Below are 16,541 nucleotides of genomic sequence, written 5' to 3'. Positions count from 1 at the left end.
AAGGCTCCAGCATGGCCAGCTACTAGGTACTGCTGCGGCCGGTTGTGGCCTCGCCGTGGCCATCAGCGGAGGGTGGTGGGGCTCGATGAGGCAGAAGAGGTCACGATGAGCTTGGTGGCGGTGCTGCTTGGAGGAAGAAGTGTAGCAGTAGGCCGAGGTGGCGTGGTGGTCGGTTGTAACCCTATGGTGGCTGGAGCAGCGGCTAGGGCTCGCGAGGAAGAGAAGGAAGGGAGCAGAGGAGCGTGGCGGCTGCTAAGGGAGAGGAAAAGGGAGCGACAGTGGCTGCGGTATTTATAGGCGCCATGGCTAGGGTTTAGGTGGCCGTCTCAGCGTCCGCGCCATCTGATGTGATGGGCGAGACACGTGGCATTGGGTGCGGGGCTCAAGGTATGGATGCCAAGGCAAAGGGGCATGGGGCACGGCATCAGGCAGTGACGGTAGCTCTAGGAGCCCTGGCTCTAGTTAGGGTTAGGCACAGGGGCACAGTCGGGCCTGCGGGGGGCGGGCGACTAGGCTTGCGGGGGTCGCGTGGGTGTGCTAGCGGGCTAGCTGGGGCCGATGGGCTCGCGGGCTACGCACGCGAGCAGGTCAGGCGAGCGCTGCGGGGCACGGCAAGAGGCGAGCTAGGCCTGGTGGGTGGACGGAGGCCGAGGTGGGCTGGCTGGGCTACTCGGCAGCTGGGCCAGGAGGAAGGGAAGGCGCTGGGCTTGCCGGTCGCTAGGCCGAGAGGGAGAGGGGGCCGGTTGGGCTGGCGGGTGAGAAGAAGGGAGGGGAGATGGGCTGGCGGGAAAGAAGGAAAGAGGGAGTTCTGTCCCATTGGGAAAGACGAGGATTTTCCCATTTATGGTTCAAGAAAACTAAGAGATATTCAAAAGAGATTTGAGGGGAATTCAAAGAAGGTTTGAGGGGAATCTGCTACGGAGTCGTGCACTCCAAACTTCTGATGAAACTTAAGACCGGAACTAACTCGAGAACAAGGCACACACCTACAATCAAATCTAGATGAATGCAACAATTTATTAGCAAGTTCCCCTTGGGTTGACTCGGGTTTTGACTTAGCGACTACATAATTCACACCTTGCAGGATTTTTTTTAAGAAATTCATATTTTTTGTTGCACGAAAACCCGAGTTGCTACAGGTACGATGCCCTATTTGCAGCAGGGAGATGAGGTATGGAGTTGTGCTTGTGCGAGTGCGAGAGGAACGAATAGAAAAGGCCACGATTCAGGTGGGATAACTGACTAGATCCACAATCAGGGGGCGGTTCCCATGCAGTTTTCACGTGGTCCTCTCTAGCTAGTCTCTATGAAGGTACCAGCTAATCTGGACCGTTCCTTGATGATCTGACGGCGCAGGGTGAGTGCGGGGCAGAAGGTCACCAAGGAAGAAGGACCCGATGGCGGCGCCATGGCCGGCATGAACTGGAATCACCGGAAAGGTGCTCCATGGCGTGAAACTGGGAATGGAAGGTACAGGGAGGGTCGCGAGCTCACCGTGAGTCGGATGGGGGCGTTCTCGGTGTTCGGGACGGGCTTCCAGACGCGATGTCGACAACGGCGGGGCTCTGGAGAGAGAAATGCACGCAAGTGAGTTCGAATCCGGGGTTTTCGTGACCAAAGTGATGCGACAAGGGTACCTTCGGCTGCGGGAAATGATGGCGGAGCTCCGAGTCGCGTCGGTGACGAGCTTCGAGGCACGGGTGTGGGAGAACCCTAGCGGCGGTGGCTCACAGCTGCGAGCAGAGAATGGGGATTGAGGTAGGGGCTTTGCTCGGGTTATATAGGCCAGCCGGTGGGGGAAATAGGGAAGGGAAGTGGTGGATTGGCCGCTTTCCATAAGCGGGCGACGGCGCGGATGGCTTGCCATCGGTGGTGACCGGAGAAAGGAAAGCGCCGGCGATGAAGACGGAAAGCTGAGGAAGAAGAAAGGAAAGAATAAGAAAGGCGCTGACAGGTGGGGATAGTGCGCAGTGAAGGGGAGAGAGAGGGCGGCCGTAGGTGCGCGGGTGGTGAAGGCCGAGCGAGCCAAGTGCTGGGCTGGGCCACGCGCGGTAGCAGGCCGGTGCGGGAAGGGAGCAGCGGGCCCAAGCGAGCAGGCCACCGAGTGGGCCGCGTGGTGCAGTTGCGGGCAGGCCATTGGGACAGGCCGCCGAAGCAGGCTAGCGCAGGAAAAAGAAAAGGAAAAGGGGCTGGGCTGGTTCGGTTGGGCCAAAATGGAAGAAGATGAATTTTTCAAAGTCAAATCATTTCCAAATCTATTTCCTCTATTTCTCAGATTTAAGTCAAATTCAAATGTGATTTGAATTCAACTTCAATTCATCTAACCCTACACTCATCCAAAACCAATATGCACCAGCATGAATGCAGCAAACAAGTTTCTAAACCTTATAGTTTATTTTATTTATCCACTATTTATTATTTGGCCTAAGTTAAAATACCTAGAAAATGTATTAAAGGATAAGAATAAATTGCTAATTTGTGGAAAAAAATTTGGGTGTTACAAACCTACCCCCCTTAAGATGAATCTCGTCCTCAAGATTCAGATGGTTCAAAGAGATTGGGCTAGTCAGTTCTCAGATCGTCCTCTCTTTCCCAAGTTGCCTCATCCACAGAGTGTCTGTTCCACTGAACCTTGCACATTCTTATTATCTTGCTCCTTGTGATTCTCTCTGCTGTTTCTAGGATTCTTACTGGATATTCTTTGTATGATAGATCCCCTCGGATATCCAGTTCCTCCAAATGTAGTTGTTCCTCAGGTACTCTCAAACATTTCTTAAGTTGTGACACATGGAAAACATCATGAACACCTAAGAGCTGCTCTGGTAACTCTAACTGGTAAGAAACTTCTCCTCTCCTATTGATGATCTTGAATGGTCCCACATACCTAGGTGACAACTTTCCCTTGGTATGGAATCTCTTTACTCCTTTCATAGGTGAAACTTTGAGATAGACAAAATCACCAATTTCAAATGCCAAATCTCTTCTTCTTGTGTCCGCATAGCTTTTCTGTCGAGACTGTGCAACCTTTAGGTTTTGCCTTATTGTTTGCACTTGTTTTTTCTGCCAGTTGCAAAACATCTAGTCCAAAGACTTGGCTTTCCCCCGTTTAATTCCAAAACAATGGTGTTCTGCACTTCCTGCCATACAATGCCTCAAACGGTGCCATCTTAAGACTCTTTTGGTAGCTATTATTGTAGGAGAATTCGGCATAAGGTAAACTCTTATCCCAACTTGTCCCATACTGTAGAGCACAAGCTCTTAGCATATCCTCTAAGATCTGATTTGTCCTTTCAGTCTATCCATCTGTTTGAGGATGGTAAGCTAAGCTAAAGTTCAACTTCGTATCCATGGACTCATGCAATTTCTACCAAAAATGTGATGTGAACTGTGTACCCCTATCCGAAACAATCTTCTTTGGTACACCATGTAAACATACAATCCTTTCCATATACAACTCTGCTAACTTTGCACTCGAATAAGTTACCTTGATCAGAATGAAATGGGCCACCTTTGTCAGACGGTCAATAATCACCCAGATAGAGTCAAATCCTCTCTGTGTATGGGGTAATCCAACTATAAAGTCCAATCCAACTTCTTCCCATTTCCACTCGGGTATCTTCATAGGCTATAGCAAACCTGCTGGCCTCTGATGTTCTGCTTTTACTCTTTGGCACGTGTCACATATAGCCACATATTCAGCTACATCTCTCTTTAGTCCATACCACCAGTATCTCTCTTTAAGATCAAGATACATTTTAGTACTTCCTGGGTGTATGGAATAGGCTGAGTCATGAGCTTCCCTCAAGATAGACTCCCTAATAGATTTTACTTCTGGCACACAAATCCTTTTACCAAACCATACTATCCCTTGATCATCCATATGGAATCCTGGGGCTTTACTAATCACTATATGCTCTACAATATCCTTGATCCTCTCATCACCCAACTGTCCTTTACGAATTTCTTGTTCTAGAGTGGATTCTACCTCTAACTCCATGGTGTTGGCCACAACACCCAAATTCAAGTATTTGAACTCCTCACACAACTCTTTAGGTAGTTGAGTTGTATAGGACATGTTCACATAACTCCTTCTACTCAAGGCATCTACTACAACGTTAGCCTTTCCCAGGTGATAGTGAATATCCAAATCATAATCCTTGATTAACTCGAGCCATCTTTGTTGCCTCAGATTCAGATCTGACTATGTGAATATATACTTTAGACTCTTATGGTCCGTATAAATCTCACACTTATGACCAATTAGGTAGTGCCTCCATATCTTAAGAGCATGCACCACAGCTGCCAATTCTAGATCATGAGTCAGATAATTTAGCTCATGTTTTCTCAGCTGTCTAGATGCGTAGGCAACAACTCTGCCTTCTTGCATAAGAACACCTCCTAGACCTTGCCGTGAGGCATCACAATAGATAGAGAAACTTTTGGTGAGATCAGGTAAGATGAGCACTAGAGCAGAAGTCAGTCTCTTCTTCAACTCCTCAAAACTGTCCTGGCATTGTTTAGTCCATACAAATTTGGCATTCTTTTCTAACAACGCAGACATAGGCTTGGATAACTTAGAGAATCCCTCGATGAATCTCCTATAATACCTAGCCATACCCAGGAAACTCCGAATCTCACTAACATCCTTAGGTGGCTTCCAACTCAACACATCTCTAACCTTCTTGGGATCTACTGCTACTCCTCCATTAGAGATTATGTGACCAAGGAAAGATACTTCTTTTAATCAGAACTCACATTTGCTGAACTTGGCATAAAGTTGATGTTCTCTAAGCTTTTGCAACACCAATCTCAAATGTCCTTCATGTTCTTCTTCATTCTTAGAATACACTAGTATGTCATCAATGAACACGACGACAAACTTATCAAGGTACTCCATGAATACTTTGTTCATCAAATACATGAAGTAGGTAGGTGCATTAGTCAGACCAAAAGACATGACTGTGAACTCATACAGTCCATAGCGGGTCACAAAGGCGGTCTTGGGGATGTCAGTACGCCTTATCCTCAACTGATGGTATCCAGATCGAAGATCAATCTTGGAAAACACACAAGCCCCTTTCAATTGGTCAAATAGGTCATCAATTCTAGGTAATGGGTACTTGTTCTTAATTGTGACCTCATTAAGTGACCTGTAGTCTATGCACATCCTTTGTGTACCATCCTTCTTTTCTACAAACAGTACTGGTGCACCCCATGGTGATGAACTAGGTTGAACATAACCCTTATCTAACAATTCCCTTAGTTGTTTCTTAAGTTCTGCTAATTCATTCACTCCCATTCTATAGGGTCTCTTAGCTATGGGTGCAGTTCTAGGTAAAAGTTCAATTATAAACTCGATGTCTCGGTCAGGTGGCATACCTGGCAATTCCTCGGGAAAGACATCCGGGTACTCATTTGCTATCCTTATATCTTCTAAGGTTGTGCTCTCCAACTGATTAACCCGACAGATTTCTGTAGCAGACTGAGTTGCCACAAACACCACTTCTTCTCTAGTTGAAGTGATAAGATTCACCGAGCTATTACCACAATTAATAACTGCTTTCTGCAACCTTAGCCAATCCATACCCAAGATGACATCGATATCGGTGGAATTTATGACTACAAGATTTGCTTGAAATTCTACCCCCCTTATGCTGAGACTAGCAGCTAAGCATATCCACTCTGCTTTCATTACCCCACCAGGTGAGCTTACTAACATGTGTTTCTTCATAACACTTACTGGAATACCATGCTTCTTTATGAATGTATATGTTATGAAGGAATGCGAAGCACCAGAATCAAAAAGTACTGTAGCTAAGTTTGAGTTGACCGGAAACATACCGATCACCACATCCAGTGCCTCCTGAGCTGTTTCAACAGTAACATGGTTCACCTTTCCCCGAACGTAGTTCTGTTGTGAGTTAGTCTTCTTGGGGCATCTATTGGAGTAATGTCCTGGCTCTCCACAATTGAAGCACTTGTTGTCATTAACTGCATTTGGCGCTTTTGGTGCGCCATTCCTCTACGGAGCATTGGGGGCATTGTTCCTCACTGGTACATTGTTGGGCTGCTGCTGGCGTTGAGCTGGTGCTTTGTACTACTGCTGCTGCTGTTGTGCACGCTGGTGCTGCTGGTTGCAGTTGAGACCTGTCTGACCTTGATAGCGCTGCTGAGGTTGAGTTTGTTGAGGGTTGGTATGGAAGTGAGAGTTGCTCCCAGATTGCTATCCTTGAAACTTCCTCTTCTTGTCCTCCATCTGGCGGCGCTTGTTCTCAATCACTAAAGCTTTGTCCACCAGCTGTAGGAAGTTAGCAAAGGTATGGGACAACAGCTGGTACTAGATACCATCATTCAAGCCCTCCATAAACAGCTCCTGCCTCTTTCCATCCTCGTCTACCTCAGTAGGTGCATACCATGACAATTGTATAAACTTGTCATGATATTCAGCAACAGTCATGCCCCCCTGCTTGAGAGCCAAGAACTCCTTCTTCTTCAGCTTCATCAGTCCTGCAGGCACGTGATGAGTGCGAAAGGCACTATGGAACTCAGCCCAAGTGATGGGATTAGCTTCGGTGCGGCCGAAGCGGAATGAGTCCCACCAATCCTGTGCAGCTCCCTGCAACTGTCCAGAAGCATATAAAACTTTCTCCCTATCATCACATTGGGCAATCTCCAGTTGCCTCTCAATGGCACGTAGCCAATCATCAGCTTGGAGTGGATCGGCAGAGTGCTTGAATACAGGTGGGTGTCCTTTTAGAAACTCTCCCCTCTTATCCCTGACATGAGGGGGTGCATTTCCATTCCCTTGCCCCATGTTCTGCATGTTCTGGGCCATCTGCTGAAGCAACTGGGTCTGCATCATCATCAGCTGCTCCATGGAGACTGGGGGTGGTGGTGGCGGTTCCTCGCCTCCCTGGTTGTTCCTCCTGGTGTTCACCATCTGTAGAGGCATCATATAAGTCTCACATGTCCAAGCATATAACTCTTACAAGATACTGGTGTAACAAGAGTAGGTGTAGATAAGAGATATATGTAGGGTATGCAAGAAGATATTGTTCTGAACTTTTCCAGCGAGTTGGATAACAGCAGTGCTGTAAAACGAGCATATCTCACTCTTTGTTTATCATATGATTACGTAGCATACCTTTCTGGAAAGCTTATGAAATTCTCTACAACTTTAGTTTAGAACACTTTCTCAGATTCCAACGTTTACTTAGTTCAAATTCAGACGATAAGAAGTACTGTTCCGGAATCCTGACAGCACAGAAACCTCGACTTACAACAGTTGTATCTCACAATTTATAATAGCTATTGAGGTGATTCCAGAGCCAGAAGAAAGATGTTGAAGTATACTTATCTCCATAAAAATTTCATGACCTTTGAGTATCTAGATTATGAGATATGAACTGATAAAGACAGACTAGTTCCGAAAGATACAGAATGGACAGCATGATAAAACGAAACCCAACTATTTATTCATAATATCCTTAAACCTTAACCTTAACTAAATGACCGTGGACATGCCCACAAGTCATCACAATCATATCAAAGATCCAAATCAAACATTATTCATAATGATAAACATCCAACCATGCAACTAACACTTGTCCAACCATTAAAAGAAAGAAACTAAATACTCTCTCGCGTAGCTACGCAGTGCTTATTACATATTTTTAAGACTCTCCTATGGGTATGGGTCGATGGTGGTGCTGGTGCTGGGGTCTCCAGACTCTCCTCTGGTCCTCGGGGGTGACTGAGCGGGTACTCCTGAATCTTCCACATCTGGACCTCCTAGCTGCTGCTTCAGTGTAGCGTTCTCACTGAGCCAGCTGCATGTAGGCCCTCCCCATGACATCGAGCTCATCCAGGGCCTGATCCAAGTCAGTGTGGGTCTCAGCCAAGCACAACAGGGTAGGCCTCAGCCTCAGGTTCGCCTCTCCAAGTGGTGTAGCGATGTTGCACATAGACTGTCCGCTCCGACGGCGGGGAAGATAGCGGTCATCCTCCCAGGCGATGTCGTCGAAGTGACGGTCACGGTTGACCATCAACGCCTGTCGAGCTGCATCCCTGATGACGGCCGCACGTGTGAGCCAGTGCAGTGGTGGCGCGGTGGATGTAGCGCACCCGAGTCCCCTCTCGGATGTACACTTCTGTCTCCCAGAAGCCGGTGTAGTCGGGGTGGGTCCAATGCTCCGTCCTGTACTGAATAGTGCCTCCAGGGTGGTAGCGATGCACAAGTGCGAGAAGCCTAGGGTGGTAGTAGCCATCACCCTCCAAGTCGTAGTGGATCTCCGCAGTCCATCCCTGAGCCAACGGTGCATTGTGATCATCATCATTGTCATCATCCCCATCGTCTCCACCGTCTCCATCGTCTCCACCATCTCCACCGTCTCCACCATTACCATCATCACCTCCATCAGTATCAGAATCATCAGAACCATCTCCATCATCGGGGTCACCTGCTCCCTCCTAGCCACCTTGTTCCTGTACTTCCTCGGGATCTTCCTCAGACTCCTCTATCTCAATGGGTCCCTCGAACATGGGTCCCTCCTCTGTTTCTTCATCCATCGGATCCTCCAACAAGTCCTCCAGAGGTTCCCCCATGGGTACCTCCACAGGCGGTTCCTCCTCTTGGTTCCTTAGAGCCTCCACAAGGTGTGCCGGGACACGCTTGCCCAAAGTGAACCTGGTCCTCCTAGTGGGCATCAGAATGGTCCTCTTGCGCGGGGTCTGCTTGGTACGGGCCATCTACAAGAATGAAAAGGTTGAGTATTAGAACAAAATAATTTTGGCAACAGATAAAGAACAGGATATAAGCAAAAATTTTATAGCAAAGTAAAAGTAGTAAAATAAAGATAATGAAATCCTAAAAACGTCCATTTCTATCTAGGTTGTTCGTCCTACAGTCAGTTATAGCTTTGATACCAATTTGTCGCACCCAATTTTGCAAAGCAAAACCAAGTACTCATATATGTGCGCCCAGGATGTCCAAACACACACATATATCACAAATTGCAGTAGTATCAAAGTAAAGTACTTATTACATCGCATATCTCATCATAAAGTTAAATACAAAGTTTGCTCGAAGGCAATATTATTACAAACACAGCGGAAAAACTAGCCCAACTGCCACAGGGACTCCAACTGGTGAACGTCTTCCTAGTAGTCCTGGACATCCTCCGGAAACTCTTCATATCCATTATCTGTTACCCATCCGGGATTTTCATTGGATGTAAAGCAAGTGTAAGCTCACCATGCTTAGCAAGTATAACAAAGGGATCTATGAGGCTCAAATAGGCTTGACACTGTTTGACTGCGGTTCGCAATTTTAGTTGATCAATTTTTAGCAACCTGAATTACTACTTTAATGAACAGTCCCAATTCCCAAGTGGTATTAAAGTATCATCCAGCTTTGTCTCAATTCCCAACCATCCATCATCCACAGTAACCACTAATCTCGAAGGATCCAGACCGCTCGTATCCGTGAGCACGGCTGTTATAACTAGGTTAATTATTTCTGCAGAAATTGTACATCTTTACCCACCGAGCCGTGATTCCCAATGCCGGGGTTCGCGAGACCCACTACACCTCTTCCCAGGAAGTGTGGCAGAGTTTCACTATGAAACCCTTAGCTAGTTGCACTAACAAATCATAGCTACAAAGGAATGGCACACGTGGGCATCGCAGCATGGTGCACACCCTAACAGAAAAAGGAAAGATACCCTCTTACCCCTTACTAGGAGCTACAGACTGAGCTAGTACAAACTAGATAATAGGTTAAAGTCAGAGCCATTTGACACTCGGGGTTGTACGGTCCCTCCTGGGTTGCCGCTTTAGGATAAAGTCCTTATGGAGAGGCACTAGAGTACTCAACCCCGTACTCCTAGCCCCCTATCTGTTGCTAAAAAGTTCCATTTTATCACATTGCATATAGTCTTTAAATATGTTTAACAATTACTTCATGTTAAGCGCTGCAGCATCTATCCAAAATGCCTACCCAATAAACCTAGGTATCAAGGATATGTGGTACAATGAATCATCTAGGTAAAGTCCTTAAAGGCAATTCAAATTAAACTCATGCATGAATGTAAGTGGTAGTAGTTCATAGGTAACAAGGGGCCTTTGGTACACTTGCCTTCCTCAAAGTCGTCCTGGAAGTACTGCTGATCCTGCTGGGGGTCCTCAGTCACCTCGAATGGCTCACCCTCTAATCGTGATCCAATCATCAATCAAGCATCATACCAATCATTACATGCATACAAGATAGAACTCTTATTAGAACAGTACACCAAATAGTGAAAACATATGTTGAAAAGCTTACAGATCTAGTTCTACGCATTGCTACGAACACATGAGCGAAAGAATCACTCAAATCGGACTTAAAACGTAAAAGTTATGCGTGAAATAAGATGTAATGGCAATTCTGTAAATAAACTAAACCTATTTTTGAATTAAAACAATTAAAAATATAAATTATCACGGTTACAGGACTGCGGGCATTAAATCTGGAAAGTACAGGGGCCTAACCGAATAAAAACAGGACTGAAAAATAACTATTTTGAATTAAGTTGGACTGCGGGTTGATTCTGATGAAATAGAGGGGCTTTTCTGGAACACGAGCGCAGCTGTCAGCTGGTTTGACCGTGGCTGTTGACTGGGCGGCCACGTGGCGGCTGCTGATAGGCGCGGTGCACCACGCAGGCGTGGGCGCACTGATGTGGGCGCTGACGCGGCCACGGTGGACTGAGTCCACGGTCCGCTGTGGACCGAACCTGGTACCTAGCTAATCTAGGACCGTTCCTTGATGATCTGACGGCGCAGGGTGAGTGCGGGGCAGCAGGTCGCCGGGGAAGAAGGACCCGACGGCGGCGCCATGGCCGGCGTGAACTGGAATCACCGGAACGGTGCTCCACGGCGTGAAACCGGGAATGGAAGGTACAGGGAGGGTCGCGAGCTCACCGTGAGTCGGATGGGGGCGTTCTCGGCGTTCGGGACGGGCTCCAGACGCGATGTCGATGGCGGCGGGGCTCTAGAGAGAGAAATGCACGCGGGTGAGTTCGAATCCGGGGTTTTCGTGACCAAAGTGACTACGACAAGGGTACCTTCGGCTGCGGGAAAGGACGGCGGAGCTCCGAGTCGTGTCGGTGACGAGCTTCGAGGCACGGGTGTGGGAGAACCCGGCGGCGGTGGCTCACGGCTATGAGCAGAGAATGGGGATCGAGGCGGGGCTCTGCTCGGGGTTATATAGGCCAGCCGGTGGGGGAAATAGGGAAGGGAAGCGGTGGATTGGCCGCTTTCCATAAGCGGGCGACGGCGCGGATGGCTTGCCATCGGTGGTGACCGGAGAAAGGAAAGCGCCGGCGGTGAAGAACGAAAAGCTGAGGAAGAAGAAAGGAAAGAAGAAGAAAGGCGCTGACAGGTGGGGACAGTGCGCAGTGAAGGGGAGAGAGAGGGTGGCCGCAGGCGCGCGGGTGGTGAAGGCCGAGCGAGCCAAGTGCTGGGCTAGGCCACGTGCGGTAGCAGGCCGGTGCGGGAAGGGAGCAGCGGGCCCAAGCGAGTAGGCCGCCGAGTGGGCCGCGTGGTGCAGTTGCAGGGCAGGCCATCGGGATAGTCCGCCGAAGCAGGCCAGCGCGGGAAAAAGAAAAGGAAAAGGGGCTGGGCTGGTTTCGGTTGGGCCAAAATGGAAGAAGATGATTTTTCAAAGTCAAATCATTTTCCAAATCTATTTCCTCTATTTCTTAGATTTAAGTCAAATTCAAATGTGATTTGAATTCAACGTCAATTCATCTAACCCTACACTCATCCAAAACCAATATGCACCAGCATGAATGCAGCAAACAAGTTTCTAAACCATATAGTTTATTTTATTTATCCACTATTTATTATTTGGCCTAAGTTAAAATACCTAGAAAATGTATTAAAGGATAAGAATAAATTGCTAATTTGTGGTAAAAATTTTGGGTGTTACATCACTGTAGGTACATCTACGGGTGTTGAGGGTGCTGCGCATGTTGCGGTTATGGCCGAGATGCTGATGTATCTAGGCCGTAGCGCGCTGCCTGCTACCTTGCAGTGCCTGGTGGACTGATGCATCCCTGGTGGGATGCACTAAGGGCGCGCGTTGGCTGGTGTCAAGCTCGTGTCGTCGAGACAATGAGCTCTCCGCCTGCTACGCTGCCACACGCGAGTTTTGCGGTGGTCCCGACGATCTTTAGGCATTGCGCCCTCTGGAAGGCCATTGCGGTGGTGATGTTCTGGCTTACTCGAATGAAGTGAGGAAGGGTTTCTCTGTCGGCAATGATCCTTTGGTTTACGTCACAGGCCATGGTGTGTGCATGCCCACCATCTCCGCGGTGTTTGATCTCCTCATCGACCTCCACGTACTCTCGAACAAGCTGTTGTCTGGCTTTGTCTATTTCCCACTTTTGGGCTCTTAGCTGCTCCACCCCTACATGAGGTGGGGCCACTGTCCCCCTTTTGGTTGCGCCACCGAGGTTGCCTGCTGGGGTAGTCTCCTTCATGGAGACACTTTCGACATGTCCCTCGGAGGTTTTCGCCATGAAACACTCTCCAGAGGGATGATGGCTCCCCCTGCCAGAGTTAGAGCCAGAGTCTGACCCCAAACCTTCCATGAGGAGGCCATGGAGGAATTCTATGATGCTTTCAATCATCCCCACAAACTTGTTGTTCACAGGGGATGGGATCGTGCGTTGTGTCACAAGGTGGCTTACGGTCGCTGCGGCGTTGCGGAGACTGAATGGAAATGCCATCAGGGCGCTCCGTGCAGAGTGTTTCGGAGAGAGGGTGAGGTAGCATGGGTCCTCCTTAGATGGCTAGGGTCTGAGGGAGATGTCAGGCTAGCGCTTAAGCCCCCTATAGCCAGAGCCGATGGAGGGGAGTGACTGGATGGCAAGATGGGCCAACGCCAACTCTCCTCCCACCGTGACAATGAAGTCCAGGTCACCAAAATGCACGTGTGCACCTGGGACCTAGCTGATTGCATGGTTAGCCATCCTTGGCCTGATTTGGAATGTGCAAAGGCCCCTACCTAGTGCACCAACTATTGGTGTTTCATACAAACCCCAGCTAGTAAATTTATAATTGTTGTGTGTTAGGCCTAGATGGTGCACTAAAGGACACAAGGTTTATACTAGTTCGGGCTGAATATCCCTACGTCTAGTCTACTATTGCTCATGTTATCAGTGCTAAAAAGGGTTCATAGTAGGGGGTACAAATGGTCGAAAGGTCCCAAGTCTCTAATGGAATGGTCGGAAGGACGCCAAGAGCTCGGTCGCTGCTTGGCTATATGCGTGATGTGTTGTGTGTCGAACTGATCCCCCTTCGTGGGGTGTCCTACCCTCCCTTTTATAGACCAAGGGGGAGTAGGGGGTATACAGATGGGAGAAAGAGAAAAAAACCTATGATAGTGGTCACCCTTCGGAGGTGCCAAGCTTTCCTTTTCCCTTGAGCCTGTTCCACTGTCATGGCCGATCATGGTAGGGATAGTGTGTCTGCTGACCCTGACAAGACCATGCCCTAGCCTTGCTTCAGCAAATGGTTACATCCTATCCTCCCTCGACAGATGGTGCGGGTTGTTAGGGTGCTGAGCCATGACTCTATAGGGGGTAGACATGGAAATGACTATACACCGGTTACTATAGATGTTGTGAGTTCTTCCTTGAATTGTAGCGGTTGTCGTATGCCTATGTTAGTATCCATGCCCGAGGGCTGAAGGCGGCGCCTACTACACTATGGGACAAAAGTTGGCGCCTACAACACTATTCGGGCACTGTTATGTCAAAAGGGCTTAAAGTGCCCGTCCCATCATATCCTGATGGTACCTTCCTGCAGGCGTGTAGGGCATGGCCCTCGACGCTGTGGTTGACTCGAATTTCCTATCGTACCCTGTGCTTGTCTTTATGAAGGATCAGGGTGCAGTCATCGGGCGAGGTAGAGCTAGCCCTTAGTCATTGAGCGAGGCGAAGTATAGCCCTTAGCCATTGGGCGAGGTGGAGCCTACCCTCGGACGTCAGGTGTGGTGGAGCCTACCTTTAGCCATCGGGCGAGGTGAAGCCTAGCCCTTGAATGTCGAGCAAGGTGGAGCCTACCCTTAGCCATCAGGTGAGACAAAGCCTATCCCTCGGCGGTCGGGCGAGGTAGAGCCCGCCCTCAGACGTCGGGCGAGGCGGAGTCAGCCCTTAGCTATCGGGCGAGATGGAGCCTAGCCCTCAAGGATCAAGCGAGGCGGAGCCCGCCCTCAGACATTGGACAAGGCAGAGCCAGCCCTTAGCCATCGGGTGAGGTAGAGTCTAGCCCTCAGTGGTCGAGCGAGGCGGAACCAATCTTCCATCTTTTGGGCAAGAAGCGCAGTAGTGTTCTTGTCTAACTGAAAGTGTCAACGTTTGATGGTTATTAGTTCCACCTCATTGGGTACCCCGGTATTAGGTCCCCGTCACATGTTTTACAAAATATCACTTGAGTCTTTTATGTTTGATGCATTAGGTTATAAGAGTTGGTTGGAAACACTTGATGCATAGAACTACCTTATCCAGATATATACCTTTAAACCTGTGTAGGTCTAGGATCGAATATATGCTTAGCTATGCTTAGATCGGTAGAAGTCGGGTGATTTCCTATCACCTGCGAGATATAGGTGGGCACTGAACCACGGTTGGCTATATTTGCTATCATGTAAAAGAACCATGGATGTTGTAAATTGAGGCCGGACGGAGTCTATGTTGTAGGTTGACTCATGTGATTTTGTCTATGCCGATTAAGGACTGTACCGTTGTTGGTCTTCGATCATTTTGAATGCTTGCCTCTCACTTAGCTGGCCGGATAACTCATTTCGACCATGAAACCGAGTAGCTCAACTTAGGTCAGGCCCTATTCTGTAAGAGTGTGCACTCTAGATGGTAGTAAGGATGTACGGGGAGCCAGACGTGAGCAGGGTGGGCCTGAATGTCCTGGTAGCTAGTCATCCCTGATTGTGCGGCGCTGATCGAACCCGCGAAATGTGGACCTGAGTTATACCAAAGGTGACCGTTGATCAGGTCTGCCTAGGTTTGTGCTAGGAATAAATTCCCAGCTAGTTGAAATCGATTCAAATCGTCGTATCTCCCGGATAGTGAGAAACTTGACTGAGCTTCCTTCTATCATAGTGTTAATGGCAAGTGGTATGGTTCTGAGAACGAAAAATTAAATGGCTATGGTTATTATTGTGCTTTCATTAACAATATACTACATGTTTGGCACAGGTTAGTCGCTAATCTAGAGATGAATTGCTATAATTAACTTGATGACCGAATTATAAAAGGTATAGTTGAATTAGTGGCTTTTTATGCAAAATGTTGTCAAGCTAGCTCCACTTATAAAGCCTTGCATGATCCTTGGAGTCACTTTATTTTTGGTTTATGACGGGTAAGTCTAGTTGAGTACCTTCTTGTACTTAGGGTTTATTTCCCATTGTTGTAGATAATATGATGTATCATGGTTACTATAAGAATTGCTTCTATCCTGCCATGGACGAGGAGTAGGGCCCTGGGCAAGGCGTTTCTCGTTAATCCCTCTCTTATGCTTTTGTGGAATTGTGATCATGAGCTAGCATAGTATTTGAACAACAATGGAGATGTTGGTTTCAAACTTTAATTGCTTCCGCTACTATTTTACCTATACTTGGTTTGCAATAACATTTAATTGTACTCTAATGTATGGAACTATATTTGTGAACTTTATGTAACGTGTGACATGTATGTTGAATCATGTATGATCTTGGTTGTATGTTGGTTGAATCGAGACCCTTTGTGGTACTTGACGGACTAACGGGTTTATATGGGCTCAAGTATGATAGTGCGACCGCTTGTGGGCTACTATTGTACTTGTACTCTTATAAATTGGATGGTTCTGCTACATCTGCTCCCTTTCTACTTGATGTTGTTCTAGATGCTGAATGCTCTAAGTGATTCCACCAAGTGGCGATGTAATAATGAGTAAACATTGTTATTTGTACACTCTTTAAGATAGGTATTCGATGTATGACTGTGATATCGACTGTTATTTGATAATGTGATGGGATGATCACCTGGGACTATCACGTTATACTTCGAATCTATGGATTTTCCTTCAAGGAAATTGGGATCGTTTCAATTCTCCATCCCATGATGAGGACATTCCGTAATGCAATCTTGAAAGCGTTCCCATGCCTTAGGGATAGATTCATCATGTTGTTGCTGAAAGCTTGAGATTCTCCCACATAGAACATTGGCCTTGCTTGAGAACTTGGCTAGGAAGGCAGTGGACCAGTTATCCCATGTAGTATTCCTATCTTTGTTGGCGTAGAATAATTGCTTTGCCTTCCCCAAGAGTGAGAATGGGAAGAGGTGAAGTAATATGGCATCTTGGGTTACTCCTTTGCTGGTGAAAGTGCTACAGATCTCCAGGAAGTGTTGGAGATGTGCACTCACATCTTCATGTGCCTTTCCACAAAACTGGCTTGCTTGCACCATGTTGATGAGGGCTGGCTTGAGCTTGAATCCATTGTC

At 47.8% G+C, this 16,541-nt stretch overlaps 1 non-coding gene across 1 annotated transcript; it reads left to right on the top strand.

Moving 5' to 3' along the window:
• The first annotated feature begins 16,152 nt into the window (after positions 1 to 16,152).
• On the top strand, positions 16,153 to 16,259 carry LOC136530299 (small nucleolar RNA R71). Its single transcript, XR_010777743.1, has one exon. It is a non-coding gene; the product is annotated as a small nucleolar RNA R71 (small nucleolar RNA).
• The last annotated feature ends 282 nt before the right edge of the window (positions 16,260 to 16,541 follow it).

The sequence above is a fragment of the Miscanthus floridulus genome, unplaced genomic scaffold (genome assembly GCF_019320115.1).
Source record: "Miscanthus floridulus cultivar M001 unplaced genomic scaffold, ASM1932011v1 fs_105_2, whole genome shotgun sequence".
Lineage (NCBI taxonomy): Eukaryota > Viridiplantae > Streptophyta > Magnoliopsida > Poales > Poaceae > Miscanthus > Miscanthus floridulus.
This window is presented reverse-complemented; position numbering and strand designations above follow the sequence as displayed.